Genomic DNA, 8553 nt, shown 5'->3' with positions numbered 1-8553 from the left:
GATACATCTACTGTAACGTTTATCAAATTTATCCCGGTTGTGCCCAGCCACATGAACAAAAGACACGCATCCAAAGACTCGCAAATGAGACAAATCAATTTTTATATTTTTCAAAAATTCAAGGGGAGATTTATCCTTAAGAATCTTACTTGGAAGTCTTTTAATCAGATACAGCTTCAAACCAATAAATTTTTCGAACATGTATCTGAAACATAAAAAACCTTGTAGCTTCCAAAAGATATTTATTTTTCCTTTCAACAACTTCATTCTGCTGCAGTATTTCAACATACGATGTCCAGTGTATAATATCAAGATTTAATAAATGCTCAGAACAAGCTTTATTCATATATTCTATGCCATTATCAGTCCGCAAAATTCTAATATAGCCATTGTATTGAGTGAAAATCAGTTTGGAAAATTCTTTGAACACAAGGAAAATTTCTGCTTTTTATTTCAATAAATATACCCAAGTAGCACGAGACCAATCATCAATAAAAGTAATAAAATATTTAAAGCCAACATAATAATCAACTAGGATTGGTCCCCATACATCAGAATGTATCAAATAAAATGATTCCTTTGAAACATGCATAGAATACTGAAATGAAAGTCTTGTCTGTTTTGAGAATTTATAAACTTCATAAGAATAAGAGTTTAAAGATAGAGAGGACATAAAAAATTTTAAAACTTTATCTGAGGAGTGTCCAAATCTTCAATGCCACAATTTATTAATATCAAGATTACCTTGACCGGCAATTAAACTTAGCCCATGAGACAATTTTCTTTCACCAATCTTCCTCCCCATGGCCTTGTCCTGGAAAGTTATAGAGTTTGGAGAAAAAATAATATTACAATTCATGCTATGAGTAATTTTACTAACAGACATCAACTTAGATGAAAGTGATGGCATGAACAGGACTTCAGAGTTATGCAACTTAGATAATAACTTGGTATTACCAACACCACAGACGGGAATCAAGGAACTATTAACAATATACACAAGGTTCATATTTTCATTATTTTCGAGGTTGGATAGGCACTATAAATTACTAGTCATGTGATATGTGGCCTCTGATTCTATTATCCAAAGGAAAATCTCAGAAGAAGACATAGAAGTATAAGGGTTACCTATGTCTGATAATGAAAAAGGATGATCTTGTGGGGACGAAAAACCAGTGTTGTTACTTGGTTATTGATAATGATCACAATTATAGTTACATGTTTGAGTGGTTGCAGTCTGAACAATAGATATGTCAGTTGTCTTGTTATTATTAGGCCTTAAGTGTGGGTATAATACCCAACATTTATCCGTCACATGTCCTAAATTGTTGCAGCAGTAACATCTAGGATGGACCCCTTCTACCATTGCAATAATTGTTAGGGGCCCTACCTCCACCATTATTTCGAGGCATTTTTGTTTCGTATTTTTCACTATTAACAATCAGGGAAGATTTTTCAACACTTTATTCAAAAGTTTTGAAATCAAAATTCATGATTTTCTTCATAGTTATGTGACAAAGTTTAGATTTTCCAAAGAGATAACGAGAACGATCAAGCAGATAATTAAGTTCATTCAAAAGAACAATATTAAACTTCATGCTAGAGTTAGATTTTGAATCTGCCATTGCAAGAGATAACAAGAATTAGAATGTTGACCCGATCAGTAGCAAAACATAGGAAATTCCTTATTCAAAACCAGCCAAAGACCCAATGATGGTTGAAGTTATAGCCGAAAATTTTCAATGGTCACGGATGCGAACACGATCAAGGCTACAAAAGTTCCCTTAGCATCGATATGGCGATGGATCACAGGGCGCGTGATGAACTCCTTAAGATTTGCTTATGTGCTGATGAACCCAATCCTTGCTAGCAATCATGGATTGAATTTTTTTTTTTTGCAGCATCCTCAATCGACAATTCAGCTCAACTTGTAACATAAATATTCGACGTGGTCAAAACTTTGTGCTCAAGTTTGCAACATAACTATTGCGTTAAAGATGACATCTTCAAAAAGCTTTGCAATAGCAAACGAATATGGTGAAGATGCATCTCAAAAGCTTTGCAATATACTCCTGTTTGCAAAAAAGAAAACGCTGCATCGAAAGATCGTGTGCGTTGAGATGCACCACGGACGAGGGAGAAAAGATGTATTGGACTTCTCTCTCTAGGGCGTGCTCAACGGACCAACAAGGATAACAGTCAATAAAATCGTTGCAAATAGACAAGGTTTTGATAGGAACAAAAACCGGCTATGGAGCAATCAATCGCCTGCAATAAATTGGTTGTTCCGATATAATGTAGAATTTGCAATAAAGTAAATAAGAACGAAAAAGAAAGAGAGAGAATCGACAAGATATACATAGTTCGACAATAGTGCCTACGTCCAATGAAGATAAACCAATATCTCATTTATAAGGATACTTTGGTTTTGATTTACCAAATATTTATAGAGATACAATTATTGTTATTTAAAAAATAAATCTCACTACAATAGTAATTCTATAAAATAAAAAATTCAATATAAAAAACTTATACTTAAAATTAAAATATTTTTGGATTCCACTACAACAATATTGTGAAACTAACTTTGACCGTTTAAACAACTGTATGCTTTTGTCGTACTTTTACATTGAAAGGAAAAAAATATCCCATCACAAGGCAAAAATTACTTAGATTTTTTTTTACTTGAGTCGTGTTTCTGATGCCTCTCTCTCTCTAATCCTCACGCTCTTCACTCTCTTCCCTGCTTTCCCTCGTCTCCTTCTTCTCTCTCTCATACATGAGAAAGAAAACTCAAAGCTCTACTCTCTCTCTCTTTCAAAAGCTCTGCAAACACAGAGCTATGCTCTCTCTCTCTCGTTCAAAACCCAGAGCTCTGATGCGTAGAAACTCTATGCACTCTCTCATTCAAAACCCAGAGCTCTGATGCGTAGAAACTCTATGCATTCTCTCATTTCAAAACCCAGAGCTTTGCTGCGAAGAAACTCTCTGCTACTGTCAAGAATACCTCTCTCTCCCAAGATCAAGCCCTCTCTCTCGCTTAAAGCTCGTAAGGCATCAAAGGTAGTTGTAGAGCAAAAACGGGCACACCTTTTTTCTGGTTTTCTCAATGTCTTCCTCTCTAGGGAAGCTTAGAGCTTTTTCTTTAGGGAATCTGTATTCCTCAATCTCTCTCTGTTTCTTTATTTTTTGGCGTAGGTATGTCTCAATCTCTCTTTATCCAGATTTTAGGGCTTTTTTCTATAGCCATTTGAATTAGATACAGGCGAGAAATCAGGGAATTCAGGTTGTTGATGACCAAGAAAACCATAGATCGGTAGTGGAGGAGACTGCAAATTTTGTGAGGGGAAATCATCTTCGTTGAAGCTCTAGTGAACCGGACGTGGCTCCTCATATTCGATTTGAAGGTCCTTTAAATCCTCTATGAAATTTGAGAACGAATCGAATCTCTGAGAAGGGAGGCAAGGATCATAGCCTAGTTAGCCATCGTCATCAAAAGGGCGAGAAGCGTTGGTTCTTGGATCCTCTCCATATGTGCTGAATGCATCAAAGCCTGCCATTTTTCTCTTGAGATTTCTTCCCTTTCTAGATATCCCCCTTTCTCTCTCTCTACGTTCCCTCTCTCCCAATTGATTTCTCTCTATGATCTCTCTCGCTTGGCCCTGGTCTATGGCCCTTGTCTTATGACGTCTCTCGCTCTTCGTCCCCTCCCTCTCTCTCTCTAGAAATACAGGCGGTGGGACTAAAGGTGCTGGGGGTAAGCATAGTGAAATTCACTGGTTTTTTTTGACAAATCAATGAAATTATAAATCCAAACAGTTTACAAATATAATAAAATAAAACGAGAATGCTTCCCAATTGAAGTGGAAAAAACTTTCATTTTTTCGCTATGAATATTTTTTTCTTTGACATCCAAACTTGTCCTTAATATTTTGTAATATACATATGAAAAACTCTAGTTTTTATAACTATAGAAAACTTAATATCTAGTTTCTATAAAACATTGCCAAGGCTCCATTTTAGTGGAGATAAAACAATTGCTTGAAGCATGGGCTTTATTAAATGAGACCAAAGCACCACATCAAACCAAATAATAGTAAAATGACTCTCTCTCTCACCAAATAATAGTAAAATGACTCTTTATCTCTCCCTCTCAAACCAGATAATAGTAAAACGACTCCCTCTCTCTCTCTCTAATTATTGCCCCATTTTGTTCTAGGAGCTTGTTCTCTCTCTCTATTTTTTATTGCCTCTATTTTGTATGTCAATAGATATTCTACTCCCTTAGAAGTATATTGTCCATTTAGGACTCCAAATTTTGGGATTTAACCTCTTTAACACATATTTAATTCAATGAATTTTGAATCCTAATTGTACCCTCTGAACATTTGAAAAAAATAATGTTTCAAAATTAAATAGAAACCGCCTAACTTTTAAAGGGCGAGATCTAAATGCTAGAAAACTCAAATATCATTTTTTTTTTTTTCTTTTGAGAATAATCATCTAGTAATTATTAGGTGGTTCCCAAAATTTCATGTTGAATAAATCCTCCCAAATAGGTCATCCGACTGAAGCCATAGAAGTAATATGCTCCCATCGGAGCATAGAATACATGCTCATTTTTTATTAGCAGCTTGTAATCTCTCTCTCCCTCTCTCTATCTATTATTAACTAGTAACTTGTTATCTCTTGTATTGTTTTGTGTTCGATATGCTATGAACCATTCATCATGCATGTTGCATTTTTAGAGAGAGAGAGAGAGAGAGAGAGAGAGAGAGAGAGTTTTATAGGGGGTCGGATCTATCGTATTTTTTATGGCTTGGACCTAAGCTGTATTTCGTCTAAATTTAGGCCAAGCTGCAAAAATGGAAAATTGTTGGTACTATGGTGAATAAAGTGCAACATGCAGTTCCACATTTTCTATATAAGCCAAATTATTATGCTCCAGCTGGAGCATATTGTCGTATGTTCACTCCCTCCCGTAAAACCCTGCCCAGATGTACTTTTGGGACCTCAATTTTTTGGGAACCAACCTTCTCACCCTAGTAAGACATTCTAGTTTTGGATGGTAAGATAAGGTTGAGAGTGGGTCGGATCGGGTTTAGATCCGGATTTGAAAAGCATATACGGGATTTGGATTTAGATTTAGATCCGTTCGGATCAAGAATATTCAAATATAGATCTGAACAATATACATGGGATCTGGATCCAGATTTGGATTTGATCAGATCCAACAAATCATTTTATTTTTATATCTATACAATAGTATAAAGTAATATATAACAAAAATTGTTGTATAATATATAGGTATATGTATAAAACAATATGTTAATAACTGGGTCGGATGTAAATCGGATCCATTGGTATCTTGATCCAATATGAATTACTATTTGGATCCATATCCGAACTATTGGATCCAAATCTTGGATCTATACCCAAATCTGAAATTCAGGTTTGGGATTCAAACCGAGTGAGTTCTCAGCCCTATAGTAATGTATTTAGATACTCCAAATCTCTCGCTTTCACTCCTCTTCATGAAAAATACTTTCATTTGGTGATTCTAATCGAAGATCTTGAAATTTTAGTTAAAGGAAGAGAAACTACTCGAGAAAGTGTACAATGTCATCGAAAAACTCTCGAGATTATGTGAATATGGTCCAACATGCAGTTTCACATTGTTTATATAAGGCCAAATTATTATGGTCCTAATGGAACATATTATTGTATGTTCACTCCCTCGTGTAAAACTATGCCCACGGGTACTTTTGGAACTTTTTTTTTTGGGAACTTTCTCACCTGAGTGAGACTGCCTACTTTTGGTTAAGGTTTCTATGCTTCCCCTACAGCATAGAAATTCTATCCTCCCCCTGCCATCTAGTCGTCTAATTTTGATCAAGAGAGCCACTCACCGTTTGATCTTAAATCCAATATCTCAAAGTATTTTATTTTTAGTTTTTTATATATAAATTGTATGAATATGAAATTTGGTACGTGCCATCTTCTCATTGGGGCACACCTATAAAAAATATTAAAAATAAAATTTCGATAAAATATAATGATCAAAATACCCCTTGAATTTTTCAAGGGTATTTTGATCATTTTATTTTATTGAAAATAATTTTTTTAAATATTTTTTGCTAGTGCGACTTTAATAGAGGAATGGACGTTCAAAATTTGGTGTCAAAATAGTTTATAGAAAAATAAAATAAAAATATAATAGTGTAGAGACGTGACACTATGATTGGGGCAATCTTAGCCCTCCATTCAGAATTGACGGTTGGATAAGGGGGAGGATAGAACTTCTATGCTATAAGAAAAGAATAGAAAGCTTGTCCCTTACTTTTTGGATGGTAAGGTATTTCATCATCATTATTGTCAAAACCTTTTTATGATTGGGTATTTAGAAACTCAAAATATTTCTTTTTTTAAAAAAAAATTGGTGATTTTTTAGAGGATTTGAAAAATTAGGTCAAGAAAAAAAATACTCTACAAAAAATTAGGTCAAGAACAAAAATACTCTAGAAAGTCTTTTGCTTGAAAGAATTAGTGTATGATGTGCTCTCACATGACTATACTATTCATCAAAGCCAACATCACAAGTGTACCATTCCTAAAGATTAGTGTGTTATTTTTTCAAAAATGGCTATAATTAAAATAATTTAAATAAATTGCAATGTCACCAAATTCAAATGCTCATTTAAGCCTTATATGTTATTAACTAAATACTTTCAACTAGTGGTTTAAAAAACGGATAGGTGACCCAGATCGGGCATCCCAAAAATTGATCCTAATTGGTGAATTGGCGATCCGGATCGAGAATCGGGGCCGAATCGCTCGGATTAAGCCTTCAAAAAATCTAAAAAATTATTAAAATTCATTATAAATGTTGTTTTTTAGGAATCCAATAAGAAATGAGGGTACTACATTATTAACTTTCATTGTTTTCATCAATTTATGAATATTGAGATGTTCTTTCCCTGTATGAACTTATATTGACCATTAAATTTACATCACACAAAAGAACTCATAGAATTATCATGGATTAAGTATATAATCATATATGGACTACAATTAAGATTTGACTAAATCGATAAAAAATTTGCCACTAAAATCTCGAATTGGCGGAAAACCCTAATTTGCTAAAAAAACCCCCAAATTATTATAACCTAACTAACTATGATATTATATACCAACAATATTTTATAATTATTTTATTATATAAATAATAACAAATCCAAAATATTTTATAATATCATCTAATTTAAAATGTATTATTGACAAATGTAAGAAAAATAATACACTACATGATTTATAATACAAAAATTAATAAATAAATAAAAGATTTGGTTATCAATGTATAAATTATTAGAATACGTATCAATTTTCTTTAATTTTATAGGTTTCTATAATAAATTAGTGGAAGAGATTGTTAGTAGAAAGTGAGAGATTTCGAATGACCTCATTGTATGAATCCTATCTTTAAATTAATATTATTAAATTTATGTTAAAGACCATCATGTTATAAAAATAAAAAATATAATTAGACCATTTATTCCTATGTTGTATTAAGAAATACCTTTATTTTTTTGACAAGAAATACTTATTGTGTTATTTTTTAATTTTTTTTACAAGAAAAATATGATACTTGTTGATTATCTTTTTTTTTTTTTTGACAAAAGAATAAGATGTTGTACTACATTTTTTTTTGCTTGTTGTATTACTTTTTATTTTATTTTTACAAGAAAAATAAAAAAATGATGCTGTCAAAATACATTTTATATTTTTATGCCTTTTTTTTTATTTTTTTTGTAAGAAATACTTGTTATATTACCTTGTATTTTTTTTACAAGAAAAATAAAAAAATGTTGTATTGTCTTTTTTATCTTTATCTTGAAAAACCTTTTATTTTTTATTTTTTTTATTTTTTTACATTAGTATTTTCTGCCTTTGTTTATTTTTTTGACAACAAAAATAAACAAGGACGCGCGCTAAGGTTCGAACTCTAGACGTCCACCAAAAAATCGGAGTTGTCAATCAACACCGCCACGTCACCTACTGTGATTTTATTAGTTTCTATAATAATATATATTCAATCGTCTTGCTTTAATGATTTTTTGTGGGAATTATCCCACATCGAATGATGAGTATCGTTTTGTTCGCTATAAATTCCTGTGTAATAGATATTCAACTGCGCGTGTAGAAAAGCGAGGGCGCATACATGTGAGGTGAGTTACCACGTGTTGCTCCCGTGAGGCGGCCACGTGTAAACCCAAAAATTACTATAATGCCCAGGTTTTTTTGGTAAGACTCTTAGGTGCCACGTGTCGCTCCCGTGAGGCGGCCATGTGTAAACCAAAAAATTACTAGAATACCCAGGTTTTTTAGGTGAGACTCTCGTGAGGCGGCCACGTATAAACTCAAAAATTACTAGAATGCCCAGGTTTTTTTGGTGAGACTCCCGTGAGGCGGTCACATGTAAACCCAAAAATTACTAGAATGCTCAGGTTTTTTCGGCAAGACTCATGTAAACCCAAAAATTACTAGAATGCCCAG

General features: G+C 33.2%; 1 long non-coding RNA gene across 1 annotated transcript; it reads left to right on the top strand.

Annotated features, from left to right (window-relative positions):
• The first annotated feature begins 2680 nt into the window (after nucleotides 1–2680).
• On the top strand, nucleotides 2681–4917 carry LOC148779662 (uncharacterized). Its single transcript, XR_016044399.1, has 2 exons — nucleotides 2681–3063; nucleotides 3199–4917. It is a non-coding gene; the product is annotated as an uncharacterized LOC148779662 (long non-coding RNA).
• Nucleotides 4918–8553: the final 3636 nt, after the last annotated feature.

The sequence above is a fragment of the Amborella trichopoda genome, chromosome 11 (genome assembly GCF_054954075.1).
Source record: "Amborella trichopoda isolate Santa Cruz 75 chromosome 11, AtrichopodaSantaCruz75HAP2 v2.0, whole genome shotgun sequence".
NCBI lineage: Eukaryota > Viridiplantae > Streptophyta > Magnoliopsida > Amborellales > Amborellaceae > Amborella > Amborella trichopoda.
The sequence above is the reverse complement of the archived record's forward strand: the minus strand, read 5'-3'. Positions and strand labels throughout refer to the sequence as shown.